Source organism: Salvelinus alpinus, chromosome 22, assembly GCF_045679555.1.
Source record: "Salvelinus alpinus chromosome 22, SLU_Salpinus.1, whole genome shotgun sequence".
NCBI lineage: Eukaryota > Metazoa > Chordata > Actinopteri > Salmoniformes > Salmonidae > Salvelinus > Salvelinus alpinus.
The window spans coordinates 13,249,453-13,270,469 of record NC_092107.1 but is presented as its reverse complement, the minus strand read 5'-3'; the positions used below and the strand labels follow the sequence as shown (position 1 = coordinate 13,270,469).

Here is a 21,017-nt window from a genome sequence, read left to right as displayed (position 1 = left end):
CATCTGAATATTCGTAGCATTATTTCTTAGAGGGAACAGGTGGAACATTTATTGACTGACTCTAATCTTAATTTTTTCCATTCCTCTGAGACATGGCTTAAGATATCCTTTAACCTCTCTTGGGTAGGGGGCAGTATTTTCAAGTCCGGATGAAAAGCGTGCCCAAAGTAAACTGCCTGTTACTCAGGCCCAGAAGCTAGGATATGCATATACTTGGTTGATTTGGATAGAAAACACTCTAAAGTTTCTAAAACTGTTAAAATAATGTCTGTGAGTAAAACAGAACTGATATGGCAGGCGAAACCCCGAGGACAAACCATCCCCCCCCCAAGAAAATTCAGCCTACCACTATTTTTAATGGCTGTCACTTTTATTATAAGGCGAAGTCCTCCCAGATTGCAGTTCCTAGGGCTTCCACTAGGTGTCAACAGTCATTAGAAAGAGTTTCATGCTGGTTTTTGGAAAAATGAGCCAGAAATTGTAGTTTTTCTAGGTGGCTCCCATTTTGGCTGTAGTGTTTCCAAGCGTGTGAATGAGAGATAGTTATTTTGGTATTTTTCTCCGGTAAAGACAATAACGATTCTCCGTCTTATATTTTATAGTTTATTTACGTATTAGCGTACCTAAGGTTTGATTATAAACGTTGTTTGACTTGTTTGGAAAAGTTTATTAGTAACGTTTGGGATTAATTTTGTATGCATTTTGATGGAGGGAAACTGGGTGGATTGACTGTTATAATCATATTGTATTGGATGTAATGGATTTTGTATTGTTTTAGTGAGTATTTGTATTGTGGCTGTGTAATGGTCCTTACCTGCCCTGGGACTACGGGTGCAAATTAGCTTTTGGCTAACCCCGGCACATTTACAAGGATGTTGCATTCAATCAAATCAAATTGTATTGGTCACATACTGTACACATATTTAGCAGATGTTATTGTGGGTGTAGCGAAATGCTTGTGTTCCAAGCTCCAACAGTGCAGTAATATCAAACAATTCACAACAATACTCACAAATCTAAAAGTAAAATAATGGAATTAGGAAATATATAAATATTAGGACGAGCAATGTCGGAGTGGCAATGACTAAAATACAGTAGAATAGAGTACAGTATATACTGTCGTGACGTTGTATTGGTTAGTGTGACGACTGCTGCTCATCGAATGATTGAATGAACGGTTTATAATGACGTGATTTTATGAATCAGGTATTAACTCATTAACCTGGGGCACCATGGGAAAGTTTGATTTTATTGAGTTTCTATTTCCCAAATTAACTCAAAGAATATCAGAATATCGATTTTACAACAGTCGCTAATTAATCAATTTCCTCTACAGTCTCATTCTGAACGTCGCATAATCTGGGAATCTGCACAAACCCGAGTCCCACCAATGAGTCCATACCACACCAATTGAGTTGTTTATTTATCTACTAGCAAGCTGAAGGAAAAGGAAACCGCACACTGCTCTTGATAGTATCACCGATATTTAATAAGCTTACGTATCGGCCACACGGCCTTCGTCAGAGCTTTTGGGATTTTTTGAAAGTTGCACCCTTATGTAGACCTGGCTCCACCCACATCCGTTCTACACATCGAAGGGGGTTGGAGGCAAAGGAAAATAAATAAGTGCTACCAAATATAACAATGTGCATTTCATAAATATTACAAAAGTGTATAAATAAGGCGTATTGAACACTTCTGTATAATCTCAATGAGGACATAGCAAGTTCATTAGTCATTGGGTACATCATATGAAAAACGTCAGAATAATCTACAAGAGACACACATTTCATGTTCCAATTCACAGCATAACATACAAAGGCATTTTATCATTAAGTCCTTTTGGAAACAATGTCTGGAGGGTGAAAATCCAAAAACATTCTCTTTTACTCAGAGTATTATTAATATCACCTCCCCTATCTGATATCTTAACTTTCTCTATGCCACAAAATCTAAAGGTGGAAATGTCATGCTTCATGTCATTGAAATGTACAGCGACTGGATAATCCCTGTCGTTTCTCCTGATTGAACTTTTATGTTCACTAATTCTCTGTTTGAGAGAGCGGGTGGTTTTACCGACATAACAGAGCCCACATGGACATTTAATAATGTAAATAACATGGGTGGTGGAACACGTAATAATGTCATTTATTTGGAACCTTTTTCCTGTGTGTGGGTGACAGAAATATTGACACTTCATCATATTGTTGCACTGTGCGCATCCTCTGCATTTATAGCTACCATTTGGTAGAGGGCGTAAAAGTGCTTGGCTAATTTTCTTAAGTGGCTGGCAGTTGGCATGAACCAATTTATCGCGTAAATTGCGACCTCTCCTATACACAATACGTGGTGGATATTTAAATTCAGCCGGCAAAGCTGGGTCCGATGATAAAATATGCCAGTGTTTCTTGACCACCTCTCCCACTTTTCGCGAATTCAAAGTATATGAATATGTTTTGTTTGTCTTGTATATACTGACATGGCTTCTTGTTCGACTAACCTACAATAGGTATTAATCGAGGAGTTGTTAACCATAGGACAGAATTTGCTTTGAATATCCACCAACAAACTTCATTCTAGAGTTGGCTGAATATGTTTTGACGTACAACTATTTCAGGTTTGATGATGAATACTATCTCCAAACGAATGGAACATCGATGGGCTCTACATTTGCTCCGAGCTATGCCAACCTCTATATGGGTCTTTTTGAAGAACGTTTTGTTAATAATGAAAACGAGAATCCATTTTTGAATAAAGTCCTTAAGTGGTATCGATATATTGATGACATTTTTTGTATATGGGTAGGAACTGAAGAAGAACTGTCAGATTTTATGGCACTACTCAATGACATTGACCCCAATCTCAAATTCACTATTGAACGTGACACTAAACGTGTTCATTATCTCGATATGTGGATTGAGAAATCAAATGGAACCTTGTTTACAAGTCTATATAGAAAAGAAACGGACAGAAATACTCTATTACAGGGTGACAGCTTCCACCCTGAGCCATTAAAAAGAGGACTTCCAAGAAGCCAATTTTTTAGACTGCGCCGTATATGCCACTCCACAGATGATTATCTAGAAAAAGCAGCGGAGATGCGCATGAGGTTTCTAAAAAGAGGCTATTCGTCACAATGTGTGGATGAAGCTCATAACTTGGCATTGGAAAAAACACGAGATGAACTGCTACAAAAAAGACCCGCTAAAGCTAAAGAACACTCCGTAATGTTCACAACCACATATACTTTGAATTCGCGAAAAGTGGGAGAGGTGGTCAAGAAACACTGGCATATTTTATCATCGGACCCAGCTTTGCCGGCTGAATTTAAATATCCACCACGTATTGTGTATAGGAGAGGTCGCAATTTACGCGATAAATTGGTTCATGCCAACTGCCAGCCACTTAAGAAAATTAGCCAAGCACTTTTACGCCCTCTACCAAATGGTAGCTATAAATGCAGAGGATGCGCACAGTGCAACAATATGATGAAGTGTCAATATTTCTGTCACCCACACACAGGAAAAAGGTTCCAAATAAATGACATTATTACGTGTTCCACCACCCATGTTATTTACATTATTAAATGTCCATGTGGGCTCTGTTATGTCGGTAAAACCACCCGCTCTCTCAAACAGAGAATTAGTGAACATAAAAGTTCAATCAGGAGAAACGACAGGGATTATCCAGTCGCTGTACATTTCAATGACATGAAGCATGACATTTCCACCTTTAGATTTTGTGGCATAGAGAAAGTTAAGATATCAGATAGGGGAGGTGATATTAATAATACTCTGAGTAAAAGAGAATGTTTTTGGATTTTCACCCTACAGACATTGTTTCCAAAAGGACTTAATGATGAAATGCCTTTGTATGTTATGCTGTGAATTGGAACATGAAATGTGTGTCTCTTGTAGATTATTCTGACGTTTTTCATATGATGTACCCAATGACTAATGAACTTGCTATGTCCTCATTGAGATTATACAGAAGTGTTCAATACGCCTTATTTATACTCTTTTGTAATATTTATGAAATGCACATTGTTATATTTGGTAGCACTTATTTATTTTCCTTTGCCTCCAACCCCCTTCGATGTGTAGAACGGATGTGGGTGGAGCCAGGTCTACATAAGGGTGCAACTTTCAAAAAATCCCAAAAGCTCTGACGAAAGCCGTGTGGCCGATACGTAAACTTATTAAATATCGGTGATACTATCAAGAGCAGTGTGCGGTTTCCTTTTCCTTCATCTTGTTCAATTGATGCCATGCACCTGCAAATAAGATTGCTCAGATGTGCGAGTGCCTTTTTGAATTTATCTACTAGCAAGCTAAAATGATAATATAAGATACACATACACAAAAACACAGTCTAGGCTATTGATTAGAACTTAGTACAACGAAACAGCTCCCTAGCGGGCCAACACAATATGACACGTGTTACACAAAATGGGGATTTAAAAGAGAGAGAAAGATAAAGTACACGAGAGAAATATAAATTTGGGTGCATTTGTCAGCTATGCGTATATTTTAACCCTAACCTTGCCCCGAACTGCCGCTCTTATGGGTCAGAATATAATGATGTCATTGCGTGTTGAAGGTCTCTGATGGGGATCTCTACATGGACCGTTTCGGCTTCTTGGATGACGCACTTCTCTGGTGTAACTCTCTGGTTGTCCTCACGATGTCAGTGTCCTTTGTCTTAGTGGTCTATTTCCTCGCCCTTTTTCTGAAAGGGGTCTTCTGAGGACAGCCAGCCCTGTAGCTCAGGGCTCACAGGATGAAAGCAGTGTAGACACACGATTTGATGGAGATTGGTGTCCGGGTGGTCCTACTTGAATTCATGCTCTTAGACGCAGCTACTCAACCGTAGCATAGATAGAAAAAGGTTAATTTGTCTTCAACCTCTTATTGCGTTTTGGGTTTGTTGACTACTCAGACCTTGGCTGCATCTCGGGTCACTTAGTCTGGTATGTTAATTCTTAACTCACATGTTTTATACCCTCGTGTCGAAGTGGGCATTTCCACCTTTAGGTCAATTCTCTGGGCGTACCAAGTTACGAGGCAAGGTCTGGATTTTACTCAGATCCAATTTAGACAACTAACTTCATATTTCATCTTTACAAAAACATTCTCTTTGATTTGGACATTTCCACACAACGTACAATGTATAAACATCAAGCATATAGTAGTAAAACTCTTAAAGTTACAATGTTTTCGTTATAACGTCGTTCTTTAACTTTTAATAACATAACAGAAATGACATTTAATTTTCATATTCCATCTATCGTCATTACCACCATTGTGGCTGACGAAACCTAATGTCCCAAAGTCAATTTATTGCATGTTATTGTTCTGAGGCCGGTTCTCCATAGTGAGAGGACAAAGGAATTTTGTCTGCTGCCTTAGATTTACAGTGGGCGTGAGGTGTCATCAAACCCACCCATCTTCATACCTCTCGATCTCTTCTCCCTCTGGTGGGTGTGAGAGATCTCTCTGTAGGGTTGTGGTCCCCGGTAACCTGACCTGAGCTGGCCAGTCATGACAATACAGTATTGTAATATTGATGTTGATTAATATACACTGTCCATATAAATCAATCAATAAATACATGTGGTTTCCCCCACAATAGATACTAAGCAATCTCTGAGACGTTCTTATCTATTAAACCTCTTTCTACAACCCTATTATCTCCCAAGAGAATTATCGTTGGTCATTGTCACAGCCATGTATACCCCCCTCAAGCCAATAACACGACGGCCCTCAACAAACTTCACTGGACTTTATGCAAACTGGAAACCATATATCCTGAGGCTGCATTTATTGTAGCTGGGGATTTTAACAAAGCAAATTTGAGAACAAGGCTACCTAAATTCTTTCAGCATATTGATTGTAGTACTTGCACCGGCAAAACATTGGATCACTGCTACTCCAATCACTTGCTCCTCCCTTCCTATAGGCAGAAACTCAAACAGAATGTACCCGTGAAAAGGACTATTCAACGCTGGTCTGACCAATCGGAACCCAAACTTCAAGATTGTTTTGATCACCCGGACTGCGACATGTTCCGGGTAGCCTCAGAGAATAATATTGATTTATACGCTGATTCGGTGAGTGAGTTTATAAGGAAGTGCATAGGAGATGTTGTACCCACTGTGACAATTAAAACCTACCCTAACCAGAAACTGTAGATAGATGGCGGCATTCGCGCAAAACTGAAAGCGCGAACCACCGCATTTAACCATGGAAAGGTGACTGGGAATATGGCAGAATACAAACAGTGTAGATATTCCCTCCGCTAGGCAATCAAACAAGCGAAATGTCAGTATAGAGACAAAGTTTAGTCGAAATTCAACGGCTCAGACACGAGACGTGTGTGGCAGGGTCTACAGACAATCACGGACTACAAAAATAAAACCAGCCACGTCACGGACACCGACGTCTTGCTCCCAGAAAAACTAAACATTTCTTTGCCCGCTTTGAGGATAATACAGTGCCACTGACGTGGCCCGCTACCAAGGACTGTGGGCTCTCCTTCTCCGTGGCCGACGTGAGTAAGACATTTAAACGTGTTAACCCTCGCAAGGCTGCTGGCCCAGACAGCATCCCTAGCCGCGTCCTCAGAGCATGCGCAGACCAGCTGGCTGGTGTGTTTACGGACATATTCAATCTCTCCCCATCCCAGTCTGCTGTCCCCACATGCTTCAAGATGGCCACTATTGTTCCTGTACCCAAGAAGGCAAAGGAAACTGAAAGGTAACTGAACTAAATGACTATCGCCCCGTAGCACCCACTTCCGTCATCATGAAGTGCTTTGAGAGACTAGTCAAGGATCATATCACCTCCACCTTACCTGTCACCCTAGACCCACTTCAATTTGCTTACCGCCCCAATAGGGCCACAGACGATGCAATCGCCATCACACTGTACACTGCCCTATCCCACCTGGAGAAGAGGAATACCTATGTAAGAATGCTGTTAATTGAAAACAGCTCAGCACTCAACACCATAGTACCCTCCAAGCTCATAATTAAACTTGAGGCACTGGGTCTCAACCCCGCTCTGTGCAATTGGGTCATGGACTTCCTGATGGGCAGCCCCCAGGTGGTGAAGGTAGGAAACAACATCTCCACTTCGTTGATCCTCAACACTGGGGCCCCACACGGGTGCGTGCTCAGTCCCCTCCTGTACTCCCTGTTCACCCATGACTGCGTGGCCATGCACGCCTCCAACTCAATCATCAAGTTTGCAGATGACACAACAGTAGTAGGCTTGATTACCAACAATGACGAGACAGTCTATAGGGAGGAGGAGAGGGCACTCAGAGTGTGGTGTCAAGAAAACAGTCTCACTCAACGTCACCAAAACAAATTAGATAATCGTGGACTTCAGGAAACAGCAAAGGGAGGGGAGCACCCCCTATCCTTATCGATGGGACAGCAGTGGAGAAGGTGGAACGTTTTAAGTTCCTTGGCGTACACATCATGGACAAACTGAAATGGTCCAACCACACAGACTGTGTGGTGAAGGCGCAATAGCGCCTCTTCAACCTCAGGAGGCTGAGGAAATTTTGCTTGTCACCTAAAACCCTCACAAACTTTTACAGATCCACAATTGAGAGCATCATGTCGGGCTGCATCACCGCCTGGTACGGCAACTGCACTGCCCATAACCGCAGGGCTCTCCAGAGGGTGGTGCGGTCTGCACAATGCATCACCGTGGGCAAACTACCTGCCCTCCAGGACACTTACAGCACCCGATGTCAAAGGAGGGTCAAAAAGATAATCAAGGACAACAACCCCACTACCATCCAGAAGACGAGGTCAGTACAGGTGCATCAAAGCTGGGACCGAGAGACTGAAAAAAAACTTATATCTCAAGGCAATCAGACTGTTAAACACCCATCACTAAAACAGTGAGGCTGCTGCCTACATAGAGACTTGAAATCATTGGCCACTTTAATAAATGGATCAGTAGTCACTTTAATAATGCCACTTTAATAATGTTTACATATCTTGCATTACTCATCTCAAAAGTATATACTGTATTTTATACCATCTATTGCATCTTATCTATGCTGCTCGGTCATTGCTCATCCATATATTTAAATGTATATATTCTTATTCCATTCCTTACTTAGATTTGTGTGTATAGGTAGTTGTTGTGGAATTCTTAGATTACTTGTTAGTGCAGCAATATCTGTCGGGAACTAGAAGCACAAGCATTTTGCTACACTCGCAATAACATCTGCTAACCATATGTATGTAACCAATACAATTTGAATTGATTTGAACCCTCACTTAGAACGGGGTCGTTATGGAGGTAACACGGAAGTGGATTTTTTTACGTTTTGATAAGGGCTCTGTAAATACCAGTCATAACCTGATTTGATGAAACATAAACAATAATTGGACCATGTTGTAATATGGGGTCAGGGTCACTCTGGACTGGCCGGTGCGTGGAAGAGAAAATATCTGTAGAGTTCAGAAAGTACTCTCAAAACCATGAAAAGGAATAACCCAAGGAGGCCGAGATGCAAAAATAATATAATACATTGAATCCATGCTTGAAAGAATACCTCAAGTGAAAGTGCAAGGTGCTATATAAAAATATAATACAAAAGTAAAGGCGCATACGTTTCGGCCTTATGCCTTCATCAGTGCTGTACAAACAAATTAAGAAGACACGTACTTAAGAAGACACACCTGCTGTGCGTAACAGGCGCAACAGGTGCAGGAAGATGGTTGATTAGAGACTGGCGAATTGGGAGTCAATGCATATTAACAAGGAATATATGAAGAGAATCAAAAATAGACAATTAAAATGTCACATATAATTGTAAAGTGACAACAGTCTGGGCTACATAACAATATCAGAAGCAATAGATATGAAATACTAAAATGCTAAAACCTCAGAGAACAGGGGGAGATAGAACATGTAATAGCATGCATTGTTTAATCTCTTCTGAGTCTGTTATTTGATAGGAGTTATATCACTAAGTTGTAATTTCATGTGTGTGGTCTATAATTTTTATTTTTACATGTTTGTACTCAAAACATCACCAACAGAAGTACCTTTCAATCTAGACAAGTTATACATTTTTTTGTAAAAAAACTGCCCGAAATGAGAGTTTCTCTCCTCCTGTCTATGTTTCCTCCCCTGAAATCCCATTAATGCGGGAAGATAATGACCTGTGAAGTCATGCGGAACCACCATTTTATGAAACTGTGCAATGTAGCATGACGCAACCATTACTATGCAATATCAAAGAAAAGAAAAAAACATAATTGTCTGTCTCACTAAAAATATACATGCCCTCAAATTTACTAGGCAAAGTAACAGGGATCATTTAGCCTGCCTGGGATGCAGACCTGGCTTTAAGACTTCAATAAAACCTTACAGAGCATGAATGATAGCTAGGTCCCTGCCAGTGTCAGAGTAATCACTTCGTTCCACTTGTGTGAATATTCTGCAGGTTGTCTGGCAGACATTATTAACCTCACTTGTGTTCGAAGATGAGCCCCTTTTCTCTGCATTCTGAAAGCGTCTTCAGTGTCAGGATAAAGAAAGCCAGTATATTTATTCATGAAATTTAAGCACTTGTGTTAAATGGGTTTCAAACAGAATATAGATTGGGTTTGATGTATGCAACATGCTCAGGGTGTTAACGATACCACCTGGCAAAACAAAAAGGATTATGTCATCATGGTCACCAATGTTCAATATAGACAAACCTTGTATAAAAAATATTATGACGTTATTTCAAAGGTACAAATGTATCTTCAACATTATATCCACTATATATATATATTTTTTTAAACAGGCTGGGCAGCACTTCCTACTGGCCTGCTCTGTCTACAGCTATCCATTTGGTCTCCCAGCCCTGCTTAGGTCGGATATTTGTCACTGACTACTAACAATGTGCTGTCGTGAGAATGACTATTAAGAGGTCTCTTAATAACTCAATAGATTTGTTCAACATTGTGTAGCTCAAACACAGACTTCTGTGGTTGTACCGTTGGATTCATCTATACTGAACAAAAATATATATGCAACATGCAATAATTTCAACGATTTTACTGAGTTACAGTTCATATAAGGAAATCAGTCAATTGAAATAAATTCATTAGGCCCTGATCTATGGATTTCACATGACTGGGCAGGGGTGCAGCCATGGGTGGGTCTGGGAGGGCATAGGCCCATCCACTGGGGAGCCAGGCCCAGCCAATCAGAATGCCCCCTCAGACGATCTCACAGGTGCAGAACCCGGAGGTGGAGGTCCTGGGCTGGCGTGGTTACACGTGGTCTGTGGTTGTGAGGCCGGTTGGACGTACTGCCAAATTCCCTAAAACCATGTCGGAGGCAGCTTATGGTGGATAAATGAACATTCAATTATCTGGCAACAGCTCTGGTGGACATTCCTGTAGTCAGCATGCCAATTGTGTTGTGTGACAGCACTGCACATTTTAAAGTGGCCTTTTATTGTCCTGTATAATGATCATGCTGTTTAATCAGCTTCTTGATATGCCACACCTGTCAGGCGGATGGATTATATTGGAAAAAGAGAAATGCTCACTAACAGGGATGTAAACAAATTTGTGCACAACATTTTAGAGAACATTTCTGGGATTTTTTATTTCAGCTCATGGAACATTGGAACAACACTTTACATGTTGCGTTTATATTTTTGTTCAGTGTGTTTCTTCTGCATCTGTATATACCAACCGTTGGTCTGTGATTAACGGGGGCTGAGCTAGAGCCGTGTTTGTGAGACAAGGGCGGACCCTGAAGGGGCCCGCGGCCGGGGCCTTTTACAGAAATGTCTGTAGAGTCCTTATGGTGTGTGCTACAATCTACTAAAAGCTATCTATGAAAAGCTGAGACTCACAAATACTCACTAGTAACATGTAGCCTAGCAGTCACGACGTTGGGCCAGTGATCGAAAGGTTGCTGGTTCGGATCCCCGAGCAGAGCAAGGCACTTAACCCTAATTGCTCCTCTAAGTCGTGCTGGATAAGGACGTCTGCTAAATTCTAAATATATACAATACCAGTCAAAAGCTTGGACACACCTACTCATTTAAGGATTTTCTTTGAAGAATAATATTGAAGACATCAAAAGTCTGAAATAACACATATGGAATAATGTAATAACCAATAGAGATACTTCAAAGTAGCCACCCTTTGCCTTGATGACAGCTTTGCACACTCTTGGCATTGTCTCAACCAGCTTCATGAGGTAGACATCTGGAATGCATTTCAATTAACAGGTGTGCCTTAAAAGTTAATTTGTGGAATTGATTTCCTTAATGCTTTTGAGCCAATCAGTTGTGTTGTGACAAGGTAGGGGTGGTATACAGAAGATAGCCCTATTTGGTAAAAAGTCCATATTATGGCAAGAACAGCTCAAATAAGCAAAGAGAAACGAAAGTCCATCATTACTTTAAGACATGAAGGTCAGTCAATCAGGAAAATGTTAAGAACTTTTGAAGTGCAGTCGCAAAAACCTATCATTAGGACTGCCACAGGAGAGGAAGACCCAGAGTTACCTCTACTGCAGAGGAAAGAGTCATTAGAGTTACCAGCCTCAGAAATTGCAGCCCAAATAAATGCTTCACAGAGTTCAAGTAGACACATCTCAACATCAACTGTTCAGAGGAGACTGCGTGAATCAGGCATTCATGGTCGAATTGATGCAAAGTAACCACTACTAAAGGACACCAACAATAAGAAGAGACTTGCTTGGAACAAGATGGGCAATGGGCATTAGACTGGTGGAAATCTGTCCTTTTGGTCTGATGAGTCCAAATTTGAGATTTTTGGTTCCAACCGCCTGTGAAATGCAGATTAGGTGAACGGATGATTTCCGCATGTGTGGTTCCCACCGTTAAGCATGGAGGAGGAGGTGTGATGGTGTGGGGGTGCTTTGCTGGTGACACTGACAGTGATTTATCTAGAATTCAAGGCACACTTAACCAGCATGGCTACCACAGCATTCTGCAGCGATACGCCATCCCATCTGGTTTGCGCTTAGTGGGACTCATTTGTTTTTCAACAGGCCAATGACACAAAACACACCTCTAGGCTGTGTAGGGGCTATTTGACCAAGAAGGAGAGTGATGGAGTGCTGCATCAGATGACCTGGCCATCACAATCACCTGACCTCAAACCAATTGAGATGGTTTGGGATGAGTTGGACCGCAGAGTGAAGGAAAAGCATTGGACAAGTGCTCAGCATATGTGGGATCTCCTTCAAGACTGTTGGAAAAGCATTCCTCATGAAGCTGGTTGAGAGAATGCAACGAGTGTGCAAAGCTGTCATCAAGGCAAAGGGTGGCTACTTTGAAGAATTTAAAATATATGTTTAACACTTTTTTGGTTACTGCGTGATTCCATGTGTTATTTAATAGTTTGTCTTCACTATTATTCTAAAAAGCAGAAAATAGTAAAAATAAACAAAACCTTGAATCAGTGTGTCCAAACTTTTGACTGGTACTCTGTTTTGCTCACAACCTGCACGACAGTGGACAGTACTGCATCACAACACGCGTGGGGACTTGACCCACTACTATTATCCTGTAGTGCCTTTAAAGAAATACATATCAACTTACATTGATGTCTTTTTACATATCAACTACACCACTGTCTCCTCCTACTGTGTGGGAGTCGTTAAAAGTGTTAGGCGGAGCAGAACAGGGGAACCCAAGAGCAGACTCAGACCAGGAAACAGGGATGAATGAACCAAGAATATTATTGTAACACAGGGAAAGATGAAGGGCAGATCCAGGAAAGCTCAGATGAGTTGTAGGAAACCAGATGTGGAGGCTGAGGTTGGAGTGAGCTGGGTTGGGACAGGGTAAACGGGTCCTGAGGGGAATCCAAAGGAGTGGTGTTGAGTTGAATCCAGAACAGGGTAGCAGGGTGGTGAGAGGGGGAACAGGAGACAGGAGACAGAGTCAGAGCGGCAAAACTGCAGTGAGAGGAGAAACAGCATCAGGCAAGGAAACAGGCACAGCAGGATACAGGCGCTTAAATAATAATAAATAGCTAGAAGCACGACTGACTGAATGGAGATTACGATCTGGCGAAGTGGCAGGACTGAGTATTTGTAGAGGTCTTGATTATGGAACGGGTTGCAGCTGGTGGGGAACTGCTCTGACTCCAGCACACCTGTATCCAACCACACAATCACACACAAAGAGAGAGGGAGAGGGAACTGGGGGAATGGCTGCAGGTCAAGGAGACACCGGATGTCCACTAGGGGGTGTGGCAGGAGCAGATGTGACAAAAAGCATATCATATACAGCTTTTGACAACAAACAGCGCACTAAACGGTTATTGGAGCTATCTCAACTCATTCTAGATGTGGTCAACAGATATGTCTCTTCTGCGACTCATGAACTTAAGTCCAGGCATACATTTAATGAACACGGAGAGAAAGCTGGCAAGTTGTTATCTCACAAGCTTAGACAATCCTCTGCTAGCAGCACCATAACTGCAATCTTTGTTGCAGCTGATTTGCGCCAGCTCCTGGGCCTAAGCATTCTCCTCCAAACTATCCCCTATCATCAGCTCAATGTACAATGAAATCCTTTCTAATCAGAAACTGCCCCAGACACTTACCCTGGTGACTATTTAGGTTTTTCTTTAAAAGGACAAGAATCCCCTAAACTGTGGTTCAAACCGCCCTATAAGTCTCTTGTGCTGCGATTATAAAATTCTCACTCACGCCGTTTAGACACAGTGATGCCTAATATAATTAACTCTGACCAAACGGGATTTATCTCAGGTAGGCAATCTTTCTATAATATGCGCTGGCTATTTAATGTTCTCTGTTCTGCCCATTCAAATCAACAGTCAGAGGTCGTCATCTCTCTTGATGCTGAGAAGGCTTTTGACCGGGTAGAGTGGGAATATCTATTTACAGTACTAGAGAGATTTGGGTTTGGCCCGTATTCCTTTCCTGGATTAAGTTTTTGTACTTGTCCCCAGTGGCTTCTGTTCGCACCAACAATGTTACCTCCAGCTAATTCCCTCTCCACAGGGGGGGCAGGCATGGTTGTTGTTTATCCCCTTTCTTATTTGATATGGCTATTGAGGGTTTGCTATAGCTCTGCGGACGGAGGAGAGGATTAAGGGAATACATGGATGACATAATTCACAAGGTGTCCTTACAGTGCATTAGGAAAGTATTCAAACTACTTGGCTTTTTTCACATCTTGTTACATTACAGCCTTATTCTAAAATTGATGAAATAGTTTTTTCCATCATCAATCTACCCACAATACCCCTTAATGACAAAGCAAAAACTGGTTTTTAGAATTTTTTGCAAATGTATTAAAAACAAAAAAATGTAATTGTACATTTACGAAAGTATTCAGACCCTTTACTCAGTACTTTGTGGAAGCACCTTTGGCAGCGATTACAGCTTTGAGTCTTCTTGGGTATGATGCTACAAGCTTGGCACACCTGTATTTGTGGAGTTTCTCCCATTCTTCTCTGCAGATCATCTCCAGCTCTGTCAGGTTGGATGGAGAGCGTCGCAGCACAGCTATTTTCAGGTCTTTCCAGAGATGTTTGATCGGGTTCAAGTCCGGGCTCTGGCTGGGCCACTCAAGGACATTCAGAGACTTGTCCCGAAAACACTCCTGCTTTGTCTTGGCTGTGTGCTTAGGGTCGATAAATCAATCAAATTTATTTATATAGCCCTTTTTACATCAGCCGATGTCACAAAGTGCTATACAGAAACCCAGCCTAAAACACCAAATAGCAAGCAATGCAGAAACTCCCTAGAAAGGCAGAAACCTAGGAAGAAACCTAGAGAGGAACTAGGCTCTGAGGGGTGGCCAGTCCTCTTCTGGCTGTGCCGGGTTGAGATTATAACAGTACATGGCCAAGATGTTCAAACGTTCATAGATTACCAGCACCTCAGGAGTAAATGTCAGTTGGCTTTTCATACCCGAGCATTCAGAGTTAGAGACAGCAGGAGCGGTAGAGAGTCGAAAACAGCAGGTCCGGGACAAGGTAGCACGTCCAGTGAACAGGTCAGGGTTCCATAGCCGCAGGCAGAACAGTTGAAACTGGAGCAGCAGCACGACAAAGTGGACTGGGGACAGCAAGGAGTCATCAGGCCAGGTAATCTTGAGGCATGTCCTGTTGGAAGGTAAACCTTCACCCCAGTCTGAGGTCTGGAGCAGGTTTTAATCAAGGATCTCTCTGTACTTTGCTCCGTTCATCTTTCCCTCGATCCCAACTAGTCTCCCAGTCTCTGCCACTGAAAAACATCCCCACAGCATGATGCTGCCATCACCATGCTTCAACGTAGGGATGGTGCCAGGTTTCATCCAGACGTGAAGCTTGGCATTCAGGCCAAAAATATCAATCTTGGTCTCAACAGTCTCCAAGTGGGCTGTCTTGTGCCTTTTACTGAGGAGTGGCTTCCGTCGGGCCACTCTACCATAAAGACCTGATTGGTGGAGAGCTACAGAGATGGTTGTCCTTCTGGAAGGTTCTCCCATCTCCCAGGAGGTAAGGGTAGGTAACAACACACCCGCCACGCTGATCCTCAACACGGGGGCCCTTCAGAGATGCTTGCTCTGTCCCCTCCTGTACTCCCCGTTCACTCATGACTGCATGGCCAGGCACGACTCCAACACCATCATTAAGTTTGTCAATGACACAACAGTGATAGGCCTGATAACCAACAACGACGAGACAGCCTGTAGGGAGGAGGTCAGAGACCTGGCCGTGTGGTGCCAGGACAACTACCTCTCCCTCAAAGTGATCAAGACAAAGGAGATGATTTTTGACTACAGGAAAAGGAGGACCGAGCACGCCCCCATTCTCATCGACGGGGCTGTAGTGGAGCAGGTTGAGAGCTTCAAGTACCTTGGTGTCCACATCACCAACAAACTAACATGGTCCAAGCATACCAAGACAGTCGTGAAGAGGGCACGACAAAATCTATTCCCTTTCAGGAGACTGAAAAGATTTGGCATGGGTCCTCAAATCCTCAAAGGGTTCTACAGCTGCACCATCGAGAGCATCCTGACTGGTTGCATCACTGCCTGGTATGGCAACTGCTCAGCCTCTGACCACAAGGCACTACAGAGGGTAGTGCGTACGGCCCAGTACATCACTGGGGCCAAGCTTCCTGCCATCCAGGACCTCTACACAGAGGAAGGCCCTAAAAATGGTCAAAGACACCAGCCACCCTAGTCATAGACTGTTCTCTCTGCTACCGCACGGCAAAAGTCAAGGGGTCTAAATACTTTCTGAATGCACTGTATACAGTATGGAGACAATCTTATTTTATACGTCTCCAACCCTGTGGAGTCTATACCCTATCTCTTGGACATGCTACAAGGTTTTGGGACATTCTCTGGTTATAAGTTAAATCTCACAAAAAGTGTGCTCCTCCCCATTAATAAGTTAGCAGAAGGTATTGGGTATGCCAATACCCAATAGCATCAGATCTTTACTTATTTGGGGATAAAGGTCACATGCTCATTTAAGGCTCAGTTTAAACATTACTTCAAAACACTCGTGGAGAATATGGAGAATCTCCCCCCACATCACATTGAATGAATCTCTATATTATCCTTATATAATGTTTCACACGTAATGTATAATATGTAGCCTACGGCAGGTGATCCAATGTCTCATTATTCTTTTTTTATTGTATGTTTGTATATTTAATTATGTTTTATTTTTTATTTCTTTGTTACGCTCGTCTGTTACTGTCACTTTGTCCTATTGTTGTCTAATATCTTTTCACTTTTGTCTTGAATGTTGTTAATTGGAAAATGCAAAAATAAAATATAAAAATAAAAAAAACACTCGTGAAGCGCACTAAGCAGGATTTCATAAGGTGGTCGTTTCTTCCCATTTCATTAGCAGGTCGCATTAATTCTGTTAAGAAGACTGTACTACCTAGGTTTTTGTTCTTATTCCAAACGATTCCCATTTTTCTGCCAAAGTCGATGTTCAAACAACTGGACAGCTGCATTTCCAACATCATTTGCAATAAGTCAAATCCACAAATGAGAACGGTACATTCAAAGGCCATTTTTCAAAAAACGTTCAAAAAAGATTTACTTTCCCATTGTTCCTCAAATGCAGTGTATGATATACCATTTTGTAGCTCTGTGTCTCTGCTTTTTATCCAATTAAAAAAAACACAATTTCAAATTTTGCTACATTAAACCGAATCAAGGCGGTTGGAACCAAAAATCTCAAATTTGGACTCCTCAGACCAAAGAACAGATTTCCACCTGTCTAATGTCCATTGTTCATTGCTCGTGTTTCTTGGCTGAAGCAAGTCTCTTCTTATTATTGGTGTCCTTTAGTAGTGGTTTCTTTGCAGCAATTCAACTATGAAGGCCTGATTCACGCAGTCTCCTCTGAACAGTTGATGTTGAGATGTGTCTGTTACTTGAACTTTGTGAAGCATTTATTTGGGCTGCAATCTGAGGTGCAGTTAATTGCCAATTTCTGAGGCTGGTAACTCTAATGAACATATCCTCTGCAGCAGAGGTAACTCTGGGTCTTCCTTTCCTGTGGCGGTCCTCATGAGAGACAGTTTCATCATAGCGCTTGATGGTTTTTGTGACTGCACTTGAAGAAACTTTCAAAGTTCTTGAAATTTTACGGATTGACTGACCTTCATGTCTTAAAGTAATGATGGACTGTCGTTTCTCTTTACTTATGTAAGCTGTTCTTGCCATAATATGGACTTGGTCTATTACCAAATAGGGTTATCTTCTGTATACCACCCCTACTTTGTCACAACACAACTGATTGGCTCAAACACATTAAGAAGGAAAGAAATTCCACTAATGAACTTATAGCAAGGCACGCCTGTTAATTGCAATGCATTCCAGGTGACTACCTCACGAAGCTGGTTGAGATAATGCCAAGAATGTGCAAAGCTGTTATCAAGGCAAAGGGTGGCTACTTCAAAGAATCTCAAATGTTGATTTGTTTAACACTTATTTGGTTACTACATTGTTCCATATGTGTTATTTCATAGTTTTGATATCTTCACTATTATTCTACAATGTAGAAAATAGTAAAAATATAGAAAAAATCCTTGGATGAGTAGGTGTGTCCAAACTTTTGGCTTGTACTGTATATCTAGAGAGACCTAAGCCTGCAGGCCAATTTTGTACTCTACTACTGATCAGCAAATATATCTAAATGTGTTTATTGGGTTTCTTCATTAGGAAACAAAGATGGTCCAACTTGGGCCATCATGGAGTTACAGTCAAGCCTTCCAACTTCTCCGGTCTCACTCCTGTGCTCCCCACTGCCCATGAACCTTGGCACCCATGTTTTGAATCCCATTGTCAAGAACTCCTTGAAAATCTGGTCCCAATTCCGAAATTACTTTAGCCTTAAACAAGCAAGCCGGTTCCCCCCATTAACATCTAATCATCTCTTCCCAGCGTCGCAGATTGACACAGAATTCCAGTTCTGGCATAAGAATGATCTGGTGTTTTTTTGTGAGCTATTTGTTGATAACACATTCGTCTCATTCGATACTCTGAGGGTTGACCATAATATTCCCAATACCCACTTTTTACATACCTGCAAACTCTTAGATTTGCTAAAAAAACATTTCCCTTCATTTCCACTCAAGCCCGCTAAGTGTCCAGTCAAGAGGTGCTTAGATCTTAACCCGTATCTGAAGGGCACAATCTCCAGATTATACGACATAATATGGAATATTAATCCGCCTTCTTTGGCAAAGACAAAATCTGCATGGGAGAAAGACATTGGTGGCAAGCTACCCAATGACATATGGCAACATAGTATTGGGCGTATCCACACCTCATCATTTTGCATAAGACATGGGCTGATTTAGTTTAAAGTTTTTCACTGTCTCCATTACTCAAATGACAAATTGACAAAAATATATCCAAATGTGGACCCCAAGTTTTTGAGATGACACCAGAGTCCAGTGACTGTGGGACACATGTTTTGGTCATACCAATCTTTGAGAGGCTTCTGGGACCCCATTTTTTTAGGCATTCTCACATATGTGTAATACAACTGTTAGCCGCAACCCGTTCACTGCCATTTTTAGTGTACTTCCCCGAGATCAGAATGTTACCACGCATCTTTCTTTATGCTGTGGGTTAAGAAGGTGATGTCATCTCTGCCTCTGGAGAAGGTCAGGTACGCTATGCATGGGTCCCAACAAAAGTTTGACTTGACCTGGTCCCCGTTCATACAATACGTGGAGAGCCTGTCTTTTACTAAGTGTAACTTGTATATTTTTGTAAGCAGTCATGTCTGTTCTAGTGGCCATATATTGTGCTGATGAGACTCCACTATAATTATGATACCGAGTTGTATTTTCATGTAACTTTTTCCATTGTTTCTATTACTGTTTATGTGTTTGTCTTATTTCATTTACTTTTCTGTGATATCCTCGTATGATGCCTTGGTGGTGGGGTGGAGGGAGGAATGGATGAGAAGGGAGGGAGAGATGGAAGGAATGGATGAGAGGGAGGGAGAGATGAGAGGAAGGGGTGGGTGGGTGGATGTGGGAATGAGGGGTTGGGGCTGTACTGTTTTTCTGTTCTCATATCTGAAAATCTATCAATAAAGTTAAAAAGAAAAAGAAGGTAAGGTTTTTTTCTACAAAGAAGTATCACACCCTGATCTATTTCACCTGTCTTGTGCTTGCCTCCACCCCCCACCAGGTGTCTCCTATTCTTCCCCATTATCCCCTGTGTATTTATAGCTGCGTTTTCTGTTTGTCTGTTGCCAGTTCGTCTTGTTTTGTCAGGTCTTACCAGCGTGCTTCCCGTTTCTCCAGTTCTCAAGTTCTTGTTTTCTAGTCTTCCTGGTTCCGACCTTTCTGCCTGTCCTGACACTGCCTGCCGTTTTGTCCCTGATTGACTCTGCCTTGGATTACGAACCTCTGCCTTCCCCTATCTGCCATTTGCCTGCCCCTTTGTTATAATAAATATTCTGAGAACCGAACTATCCGCCTCCTGTGTCTGGATCTGGGTCATATCCTGAGTTGTGATAGGAAGATTATAGGGAATACCAGGACATAGTGTCTATAATACTGTAATAAGCTCACATAGTTGCTTTCACAAACTCCGAACTCCACACAGTTGTCCCTGACTAGTTGGTTATTAATTTCCCGTGAGGAAAATGCTTTGTACTTACAGCATTCATGTGAATACATTTTAATTAGGTGTTTGCTTTGGCGGACCTTATTGATTTATTGACATATTTGGCTGAGAGTTTCCTTTTGAAAGGGTGGAGACTTTGTTTTTGCCCGAACTCTTAATTTGTAACACATATAGACCTAGAAGGGAATCGAAAACTGATCAGATTACATTCTGTGTTAATCGAGATCAGTGCTACATTCGTAACCAAGTGGGAGTTTACCACATATGACTGGGAAAAATCACTTGAACTGCCCTCCAACTGGTAATTACTAGTGGGAAACTCGTCTATCATCCTGAGCTCCCACTTCTCCCACATGCTGACCTCTGACGTCACCTACTACGGAAATAACCTCAAAAACTGGATTTTTGGCATTTAAATGCAACATCAAAATAGTTTTCATAAAAAGCAATTATATTTGTTTACAAGCATGAAAGCTGTACTTTTAGTTTAAGGATTTACGCCATTAGCCAATCAGCGTTTCTCAACGAGTTCAAAGCATCTAACGGGTATTTACGACTTCACAACTGGTAAATTCCCACTTGGTTACGATCGCAGCATAAAACACAATGTAGATTGGGTTTTATGCATGCAACATGCTCAGGGTGTTAATGAGACCACCTGTAGGGTAGCTCTGTCTGTGTTCTTGGGAGGCAAAGAGATTAATCCTCAAAGGGGATTTTCTCCATTGATTCACAATCACAGTCTCCTCACTCCCCCCATTAACAGTCTACTCGCTACACACTGTTCAGTGTCCGATGAAGGCACTTGAGTGTAGAGCTTTTCCATGATGAGTACAATGTGTCCTGGACATCTGCTCTCACAGCATGAC

At 41.8% G+C, this 21,017-nt stretch overlaps 1 protein-coding gene across 1 annotated transcript in view; it reads left to right on the top strand.

The window, feature by feature from the left end:
• LOC139549749 (limbic system-associated membrane protein-like) overlaps positions 1–21,017 on the top strand; it is a 1,088,465-nt gene that overhangs the window by 176,600 nt on the left and 890,848 nt on the right. The gene's annotated exons all lie outside the window — the stretch shown is intronic.